This window comes from Neophocaena asiaeorientalis, unplaced genomic scaffold, assembly GCF_003031525.2.
Source record: "Neophocaena asiaeorientalis asiaeorientalis breed wild unplaced genomic scaffold, Neophocaena_asiaeorientalis_V1.1 scaffold606, whole genome shotgun sequence".
Taxonomy (NCBI): Eukaryota; Metazoa; Chordata; class Mammalia; order Artiodactyla; family Phocoenidae; genus Neophocaena; species Neophocaena asiaeorientalis.
The window spans coordinates 11,719,663-11,729,181 of record NW_020173687.1 but is presented as its reverse complement, the minus strand read 5'-3'; positions in this window follow the sequence as shown (position 1 = coordinate 11,729,181).

Here is a 9,519-nt window from a genome sequence, read left to right as displayed (position 1 = left end):
GGGCAGGCGACGCGCCGGAGCAGCAGGCGCTGCGGGGCCGGAGCGCGCTCTCCGAGGCTGGGGGCGCGGACGGGCGTTGGGGGCGCGGGTGGCAAGACCGGGATCGGGCGGCGGCGCCTCCTCCTCCTTCTCCTGCTCCCGCGGCAGCGGTGGCGGCTGCTTGGGCGAGATCAACAAGTCGGGGCTGAGCTTCGGCTCCGCGCTCGCTGCGATTCTGTCCCGCACTTCTGAGCGCCCAGAGTCGGGCACCGAGGCGGGACGGCGCCACCTGCGGGTCGGAAGCGTGCGCGCCGCTTAACTCCTGCCTGCCCGGGCCAGCCAGTTGGTGAGGCTCGGGGCGGGCTGGGGTCTTGGGCGGTTTGGCCCTTCCCACCTGGGCTACCTCCACTGCCTGCCTCTCAACCCCGGCTTCCTTCATCCGGTCAACAACGTGGCTTGAGCGCCTACTGTGTGCAAGGCACAAAGATAAGCATCCGAGATACAGCTGTGAACTAAACGCAAACGTCCAGCCCTTGTGGAGCTGGTTAGAAACAGACCAAAACCAAGAAAGTCAAAGAATATGTCAGACGGTGATAAGCGCAGTGGGGATAATGAAGCAGAGGAGAGGGATAGAGGCAGGGGTAGGGGGAGAAGATTGCAATTTTAAATAGCCCTTGCTTTCATGAGCTTCCATTCTAGATTCTAAAATCTAATTCTAGAATGGAAGTCTAGATTCTAGTAGGGGAAGGTGAGCAATGGATACATCAACAAATAAATATCCAGTGTGGCAGTTGGTGATAACTGCTAAGAAGAAAAATAAAGCAAGGTGACAGGAAGAGAGAGTGAAGGGTGAGCTAGCTTATAAAGCCTGGTGATTCAATCATTCATTCATGTCACTTTGGACAGCTGGTTATTGAGAGCTTCCTGTGTGCCAGACCCTCTGCCAGGGTCAACAAAGAATACGTCCTCCCCTGGAGCTCCCTGTCCAGTGGGGGAGACAGAATCGATCAAATAAACTCCAGAAATGAATAAAAAACGGAAGGATTTACCTAGAGAAGTGAGCAAGGCCTCCCTAAGGATGCTATAGTTGGGCCCCATGTTTACTCATTTATGCTTTCACATACATATTTACTGCATGATAAGTAAATAGGTGCTGTGGACACAGCAGTGAGCCCCTGTTCTAGAGGAGAAAAACTGAGCAAGCCACAGTGCCCTAAGGTAAGATCCTTCCCCATCTGGCCCTTTCCTTCATTTCTAAAATTAAGGAATTCATTTCCGTGGAGTTGCACATAATATTATTATATATTTTAATCTGTTCATTTCTCGTCACCTCCATCATCATGATCCGTGTCCAAGATGCCATCATCTTGTAGGTAGAGGCCAGGGATGCTGCTAAACATCCTCCAATGCACAGGTTGGAGCCCCACAATAAAGAATTCTCCATCCCTGAATGCCAATGGTGCCAAGGTTGAGAAACCTTAGATTAATTTAATAGAAGGCAAAGGTATTTCCCAGTCTGGAAATGCTATTCTCTCAACCAGTAATTAGTGAGCACCTACTATGTGCCAGGTACTACTCTGAACACTGGAAATACAGTGAGAATAAAACAGGCCGTCTCTACACTCATGGACTTATATTCTGGTGGGGGATACAGTTAATAAACAAGGAAAAAAATAAACCAGATCATTTGAATTGTGTTAAATGCCATGAAGAAAAGTAAGTGAGAGGAAGTGATACAGCATGACTGGGAGAGGTATCAGCAACTTTAGATAGGGTGGTCAGGCAGGAAAGGCTTCCTGGAGGAGGTGATATATCTAAGGCAAGAATCTGAGGGCAGGGAGAAGACAACCATGTGAAATCCTGAGGATGCAGGTACAGGCAGGGGAAACAAAACAAGCAAAAGCCCTAAGATAGAAATGAGCTTGGGAAAGGAAGTTAGAGAAGTGGATGGAACCAGGCCAGGCAGAGCCCTTTGGGGATTTTATTCTCAAGGTTAAAGAATGTTTTTGAGTTTTTTTTCTTAATTGTGATGGGAAGCCATGATAGAGTTTTAAGCAGAGAAGTTCCATGTGCTGGTATATGTTTCAAAGTGATTCTTCCAGCTGCTGTGTGCATTATGGGATTTAGGGGACAAAAGGGATCGGGCGGTGGCGAAGGAAGCAGCAGGAAGACCCATCATGAGACTTCTGCAATTGTCCAGGCCAGAGATAATGGGGTTTTGACTGGGATGATAGTGGTGGGAATAGCTGGGCAATTTCATAGCTACAGGGCTCTGACAGGGGAGAGTCCTCCCCAAGTCTGAGGCCAGTGCTAGATATTCCATGTCATTCAGATTTGTCACTCCAGGTGGCCCAATTCCTGCAAAGTTCTGGCTCTGGCTCCAGATTCAGATAAAGAACCTCTGTGTACAATTGGATGTTAGAAGTGCAGATGGTGCAAACAGTTCTGTAACTTTTAAGCAAAAGCCCTGTTGCTACTACTTGTTCATACACTCAGTGCAAAGGATTCAGTGCAAACTTAAGAAGGAAGTAAGTGTTGCCAGTGGCTCAAAGAGTGAGTTCTGGAGTAAGAATGATTGGTGCCATTTTTTGCAAAATGACCTTGGGCAAGTGGTTAAACCTCTCTGAGGCTCAATTTTTTTCTTCTGTGTAAAAGGAGGATGGAAATTATTATAAGGAATTTATAGAAAGCATTTACTCATGGCTAGCTCTCATTATCTGATAGATTGTAGGTTACCCAAGGGCAGGAGGTGGTCTGTCTTGCTCATCTCAAGTAACAGAAGACTTTACTAACAGGAGCTTAAAGAATAAGGATATTTAATTATCTCACATAAAAATTTAGGATGAGGGTGGTAGGAGAGTTGATTAAGCAGCTCAGCTATGTTATTAAGGACCCAGGCTTCTTCCATTTTTTTTTCTCTGTCTTCTTCAATATATTGGCTTTTTGTCCCAAGCTTGTTGCCTCATATTCACAAAATAGTTGCCACCACTCCAGGCATAAGCCTCCATAAAACCATATTCAAAGGCAGAAAGAAGGAGATGGCCAAGGTGGCCAAAAATAATTCCCCTTTTATCCGCCCCCGCCCCCGCCCCCAAAATCTCTGCCAAGTTCCATATCATGGGTCACATGGCCACTCCTATACCAATCACTGTCAAAGAAAATAGGATTCACCCCTTAGGGTTAGGCTAATTACTGCCCTTACAAAATTGAAGTTTATTTAACAAGGAAGAAGTGAAGATTAAAGTTGGGTAGGCAACCAACAGTGTCTGCCACACTGTTCCCATAGTGCCCAGCACAATGCCAGGTACAGAGTAAATGCTCAATAAATATTTATTGAATGAATAAATAAATCCTCTTATATGAAGGTATATAAGAAACTTATGACTAAGACACACCTCTGACTCCAGGAGTATCCAATCCTATTGGTGAGGGTGGGGGCAAGGTATATAAGAAATAAAACTGGCAAAGAGTTCTCTTATGGGCCCCCTCTCTGACTCCAAGCCTTTCATGAGGAGACCCTCTGAGATGCTTCACAGTCTCAAGTCAGCTAAACTGATATTTGTATACATCTTTTTAAAAGAAATCATTAGTATGTAAGCAGTGTTCAAGTCCTCTGGGCAATCCCCTGTGCTAAATAGCAGAGGTCATGAGCTGGTTATCTGCAGACTTTTGTTGTGTGGCCATCACAGATTTTTTTTTTTTAGTTAATATTTAAATATCAGAGGGATTTCCATGAAAATCTGGATTTCTGTTTTCTCTTGAAAAATTAGAGGAACTGATTAACACTGGCCCACATTCCTGTGTAAGATGGCAATTACAGCTGGCTCAAGAGGAGTGGCTGGCCTTGAACCACAGCCACCCCCTTTAGGCAGGATGTGCTCTCTATTATGCTACAGTCTCCACCTCTGCCTAATATTCCTCACTCAAGACACTTTTCTTATTTATGTTACTTTCCTGGCCTTGGTATAAATTTAAGTTCATGCATGTTGCACACAAAGGCCAAGGAAGTCCAAAGAAGTTGTCTTGCCGCTCTCTGTTTCCCCAGGCTCTGCATAGTGCCCAATTTAGAAATTTTATGTTCTAAATGAAAAGACTATAAATTACTTGAAAGCACCTGGTCTTCATTTCTTAGAATTTTCCACCGTCATAAGCAGAGAGACTATCTAGAAATAAAGCCAATAGAAGGGATTGTAGAGCCCAGAGATTGAGATACTGAGTCCTTTCAATGTCATTAGAGCTCCTGGATCCAGCCATGCCTGAAGGCAGTGCCTCTGGGTTTCCCACTTATGGGAACTAGTAAATACCCCTTCTTACCTAAGCCAGATTGTGTTGTGATTTTGTCATTTAAGTCCCAAAGAGCCCAACTGATTCAATTCTCTCTCCACTAACCAGAAGTTTACCATCTCCTTATAATGTACTTATAGGAAACAGTGCAAAAAGAGTAATAAAACTTAGAATGTTCTATGGAGAAGGAGCCCGGCATTGAGTTCAAGTATAACCATCTCATCCTACAGATGGGAAAACTAAAAAGCTCGTCAGGAGGTGCAGTAAGTATCCCGATGGTCAACCAGTAAGTAGGCAGCCAAGTATCAGCACTATGTCACAAACCACCTTCTGCTCAGGCCCTCCCGGCAGACGTCCCGCTGAGAGGTGTTGAGAGTTTTCTCCGAGGCTGAATGAGGTCAAGTCAGCCCAATTCATCCATGTAAATACAAGTGAATCCCCGTCTAAGCTGGGCTGGCAAGAGACATGTCCACCTGAAGTCAGACTTTTTTTCTTGGACTCCATAATACCAGGTATCACTTATTTATAATCCCACTGAGTATCCTACTCAGGTATCTCAGCACCTCTGGGCACAGACCCTTGGGAAGGAATAACTGTTTGCGGGTATGAGGCTCAAGGGATATAATTGACATCTCTGAGTGGCTGTCACTCAGGACAACTGCTCTATGCGGTGGCCTTGCCCAGATACAGTTCCAGTAGCCCCAGGGATTTTTCTAGCAGCTTGGAGTCCAGTCTTTTTGCCCATTTCTCTTTTGCCCCAATAATAATAAATCATGTGTAAAATGGGGTTAATTATGGAATCTACCTCCCGGGGTTGCTGGTGGGACTAATGAGATAAGGCATGTGAAGCGCTTAGCACCATACCTAAGACTAGCAAGTACACGTTAATATAACTTCAGTAACTACACTGACAACCACGGTAACAACAGCTAACGTGGATTAAACAGTTACTATATGCCAGGCACTGTACCGATTAGCTGTTGGATGGTCTTTGAGTGACCAGATGTCTGATTCTAGTACTTTTTCAATCTAGCCTGATTACCTTTATCAAGCCCTGGGGTTCCTGGTCCAGGTTCCTGGAAAGTGGGTGAGCTTGATTTTCTGACCAACCCAAACATTTTTCCATTTTTATTTTCATCTTTTGCTCACCACCTACCCGTCAACCCAACCACCCATTCATCCATCCATATACTCAGCCACCAAACTATCCAACTATGCTTATCTACCCACTCACCCATCAATCCATGCACTCATTCACTCACTCATCCTTCTTTCCATTCATTCACATATTCTAACCACTATCTATCTTTCTACCCACTTATTCACCCATCTATCATTATCCAGCCATCTACCCATCCATATACCATCTGTCTTTCCATCCACCTGTCTATCTACCCATTCACTCGTCCATCTATCCATCCATCGATCGATCAATCTATCCATCCATCCATCCATATGCCCAATCACTTACCCACCTAGTCACTCATCCACCTACTATCTACCCACCCATGCATCTACATACTCATTCATCCCACCACCCAATCACTCATCCAGCCCAAATATTCATGCATCTACCCACCACTCACCCATCCACCCAGCCACCCTACCCACTTTCTCAGCCATTCCCACCCATCTACCACCTAACATTTTGGGGTGTTTCCTACACACAATGCTCTGTGCTAAGCTGTGGCATGGTCTCTTGAGCTCCCTCCCTGGGAGGAAATGTGGACACGACCAGAGGGTCCCCACAGAGGGAGATAGGTAAACCTGCACGTAGTCCGTTGAGCCCCTTCATGGCCTGGACTTTGCCAAAGCCACTGGCTTCCAGGGTCTGTGGTCAAACAATGATGAAATACAGGGTGAGGATGGACTGAGGCATGAGCTTCCAACAGAGCAATTAGAGGTAAACTAATACCTCTTCCCCACAGAAAAGCCTGGGAACTCCAAGATGCAGTAGAAAAGGAGTGAGTCAGCAAAAGGAGGAAATAAAAGCCACAGAGATCAAGGGCTAATTAACCGATTCTCCTAAGATATCATTAAGTCCAGCCCTCCTGCCCTTTGGAGACTGATCACTTTCCTACTTCCTTTCCATCGCCCTTGTCCACTCTGTCCTGACCTCATCTGCCTCCTCTCTCATCTCCCTTCCCTCATTTTATACTTCCTTGAATCCAACGTCCCTGCTGCAACCAGGGTTGACCTTTAAAGGCACAAGTCTGACCACATCGCTCCCCTACTTATAATGCTTTATGACTCCTCACTGTCCAAGATAAATGACAATCTCTCCCAAGATGAGAAAAAGGCCATTCTTTCACTTATTAGCACATATTTCCAAAGCACCTATTAGGTGCCAAGCTTAGGTTGCATGTTGGGAATCCAACAGTGGTGAAACCAACCTGCTGTCCTGGAGCTCCCATTTAAATGGGAGACATAACCAGAGACATTTAAAAATAATCTAATATTGATACTCAATATGAAGGAAATAAGTAAAAGTGTGAGAATAAGAATAATGGGGAGGAGAGGCAGCGACTTCAGCTCAAGAACTTCCTGAGGGAGTGATGGTGCTGATGAGTCTTAAGTCAGAGTGACCACCAAACCATAAATATAGAAGGGAGAGCAGGTGCAAAGGCCCTGGGGCAGGTGGGAGGGTTGAAGGAGATGGAAGACGGCAGGTGTGGCCAGGGCAGAGTGTATGAGGGCAAGAATGGGCTGAAAAGGAGTAGGAAATTAAAACAGAGGAGGAGAGAAAAACCGTGTAGGTGAGGGTTGTCTGGAGGTTTTTGGATTTCATAGCAAGAGCATTGACGGGTTTTAAGCAAAGAAGTATTTGACCTGATTTTTAACTTCAGCATATAAAAGGCTGTTTTAGAACCTCTGAGGTCTCCGTTTCTGCTGTGCTCAGAGCCTCCAAACTGGGCACAATACATGACAAGCCCCTCATACCTTTTAGTAGTCACTCTTTATTTCTCCCCATACCTCCTGCCCCTTAACCCCTCGAAACTGCTAACCTACTTTCTGTCATTATTGATTTACCGATTCTGACATTTCACATAAATGGAACCATACAATACGTAGCTTTTTGTGACTGGCTTCTTTCGCTCAGAATATGTTTTCAAGATTCATCTATATTGTACCATGTACCAGTACCTCATTCCTTTTTGTTGACAAACAGTATTCCATTGTATGAATATACCACATTGTGTTTATCCACTCATCAGTTGATGGACATTTGGGTTGTTTCCACTTTCGAGCTATTTAATACCAACCCTTGAGTGGTTGTATTAATTCTGATATGGAACCTACCTTTCTGTGTTAGGGGTATTCAAATGTCCTTTCATAGATTGACAGTGGAAGCAAATGACAAATGTATTTCTTTTTTTTTTTTTTTTTTTTTTAAATTTTTTGGGGGGTTAGCCTGATTACCTTTATCAAGCCCTGGGGTTCCTGGTCCAGGTTCCTGGAAAGTGGGTGAGCTTGATTTTCTGACCAACCCAAACATTTTTCCATTTTTATTTTCATCTTTTGCTCACCACCTACCCGTCAACCCAACCACCCATTCATCCATCCATATACTCAGCCACCAAACTATCCAACTATGCTTATCTACCCACTCACCCATCAATCCATGCACTCATTCACTCACTCATCCTTCTTTCCATTCATTCACATATTCTAACCACTATCTATCTTTCTACCCACTTATTCACCCATCTATCATTATCCAGCCATCTACCCATCCATATACCATCTGTCTTTCCATCCACCTGTCTATCTACCCATTCACTCGTCCATCTATCCATCCATCGATCGATCAATCTATCCATCCATCCATCCATATGCCCAATCACTTACCCACCTAGTCACTCATCCACCTACTATCTACCCACCCATGCATCTACATACTCATTCATCCCACCACCCAATCACTCATCCAGCCCAAATATTCATGCATCTACCCACCACTCACCCATCCACCCAGCCACCCTACCCACTTTCTCAGCCATTCCCACCCATCTACCACCTAACATTTTGGGGTGTTTCCTACACACAATGCTCTGTGCTAAGCTGTGGCATGGTCTCTTGAGCTCCCTCCCTGGGAGGAAATGTGGACACGACCAGAGGGTCCCCACAGAGGGAGATAGGTAAACCTGCACGTAGTCCGTTGAGCCCCTTCATGGCCTGGACTTTGCCAAAGCCACTGGCTTCCAGGGTCTGTGGTCAAACAATGATGAAATACAGGGTGAGGATGGACTGAGGCATGAGCTTCCAACAGAGCAATTAGAGGTAAACTAATACCTCTTCCCCACAGAAAAGCCTGGGAACTCCAAGATGCAGTAGAAAAGGAGTGAGTCAGCAAAAGGAGGAAATAAAAGCCACAGAGATCAAGGGCTAATTAACCGATTCTCCTAAGATATCATTAAGTCCAGCCCTCCTGCCCTTTGGAGACTGATCACTTTCCTACTTCCTTTCCATCGCCCTTGTCCACTCTGTCCTGACCTCATCTGCCTCCTCTCTCATCTCCCTTCCCTCATTTTATACTTCCTTGAATCCAACGTCCCTGCTGCAACCAGGGTTGACCTTTAAAGGCACAAGTCTGACCACATCGCTCCCCTACTTATAATGCTTTATGACTCCTCACTGTCCAAGATAAATGACAATCTCTCCCAAGATGAGAAAAAGGCCATTCTTTCACTTATTAGCACATATTTCCAAAGCACCTATTAGGTGCCAAGCTTAGGTTGCATGTTGGGAATCCAACAGTGGTGAAACCAACCTGCTGTCCTGGAGCTCCCATTTAAATGGGAGACATAACCAGAGACATTTAAAAATAATCTAATATTGATACTCAATATGAAGGAAATAAGTAAAAGTGTGAGAATAAGAATAATGGGGAGGAGAGGCAGCGACTTCAGCTCAAGAACTTCCTGAGGGAGTGATGGTGCTGATGAGTCTTAAGTCAGAGTGACCACCAAACCATAAATATAGAAGGGAGAGCAGGTGCAAAGGCCCTGGGGCAGGTGGGAGGGTTGAAGGAGATGGAAGACGGCAGGTGTGGCCAGGGCAGAGTGTATGAGGGCAAGAATGGGCTGAAAAGGAGTAGGAAATTAAAACAGAGGAGGAGAGAAAAACCGTGTAGGTGAGGGTTGTCTGGAGGTTTTTGGATTTCATAGCAAGAGCATTGACGGGTTTTAAGCAAAGAAGTATTTGACCTGATTTTTAACTTCAGCATATAAAAGGCTGTTTTAGAACCTCTGAGGT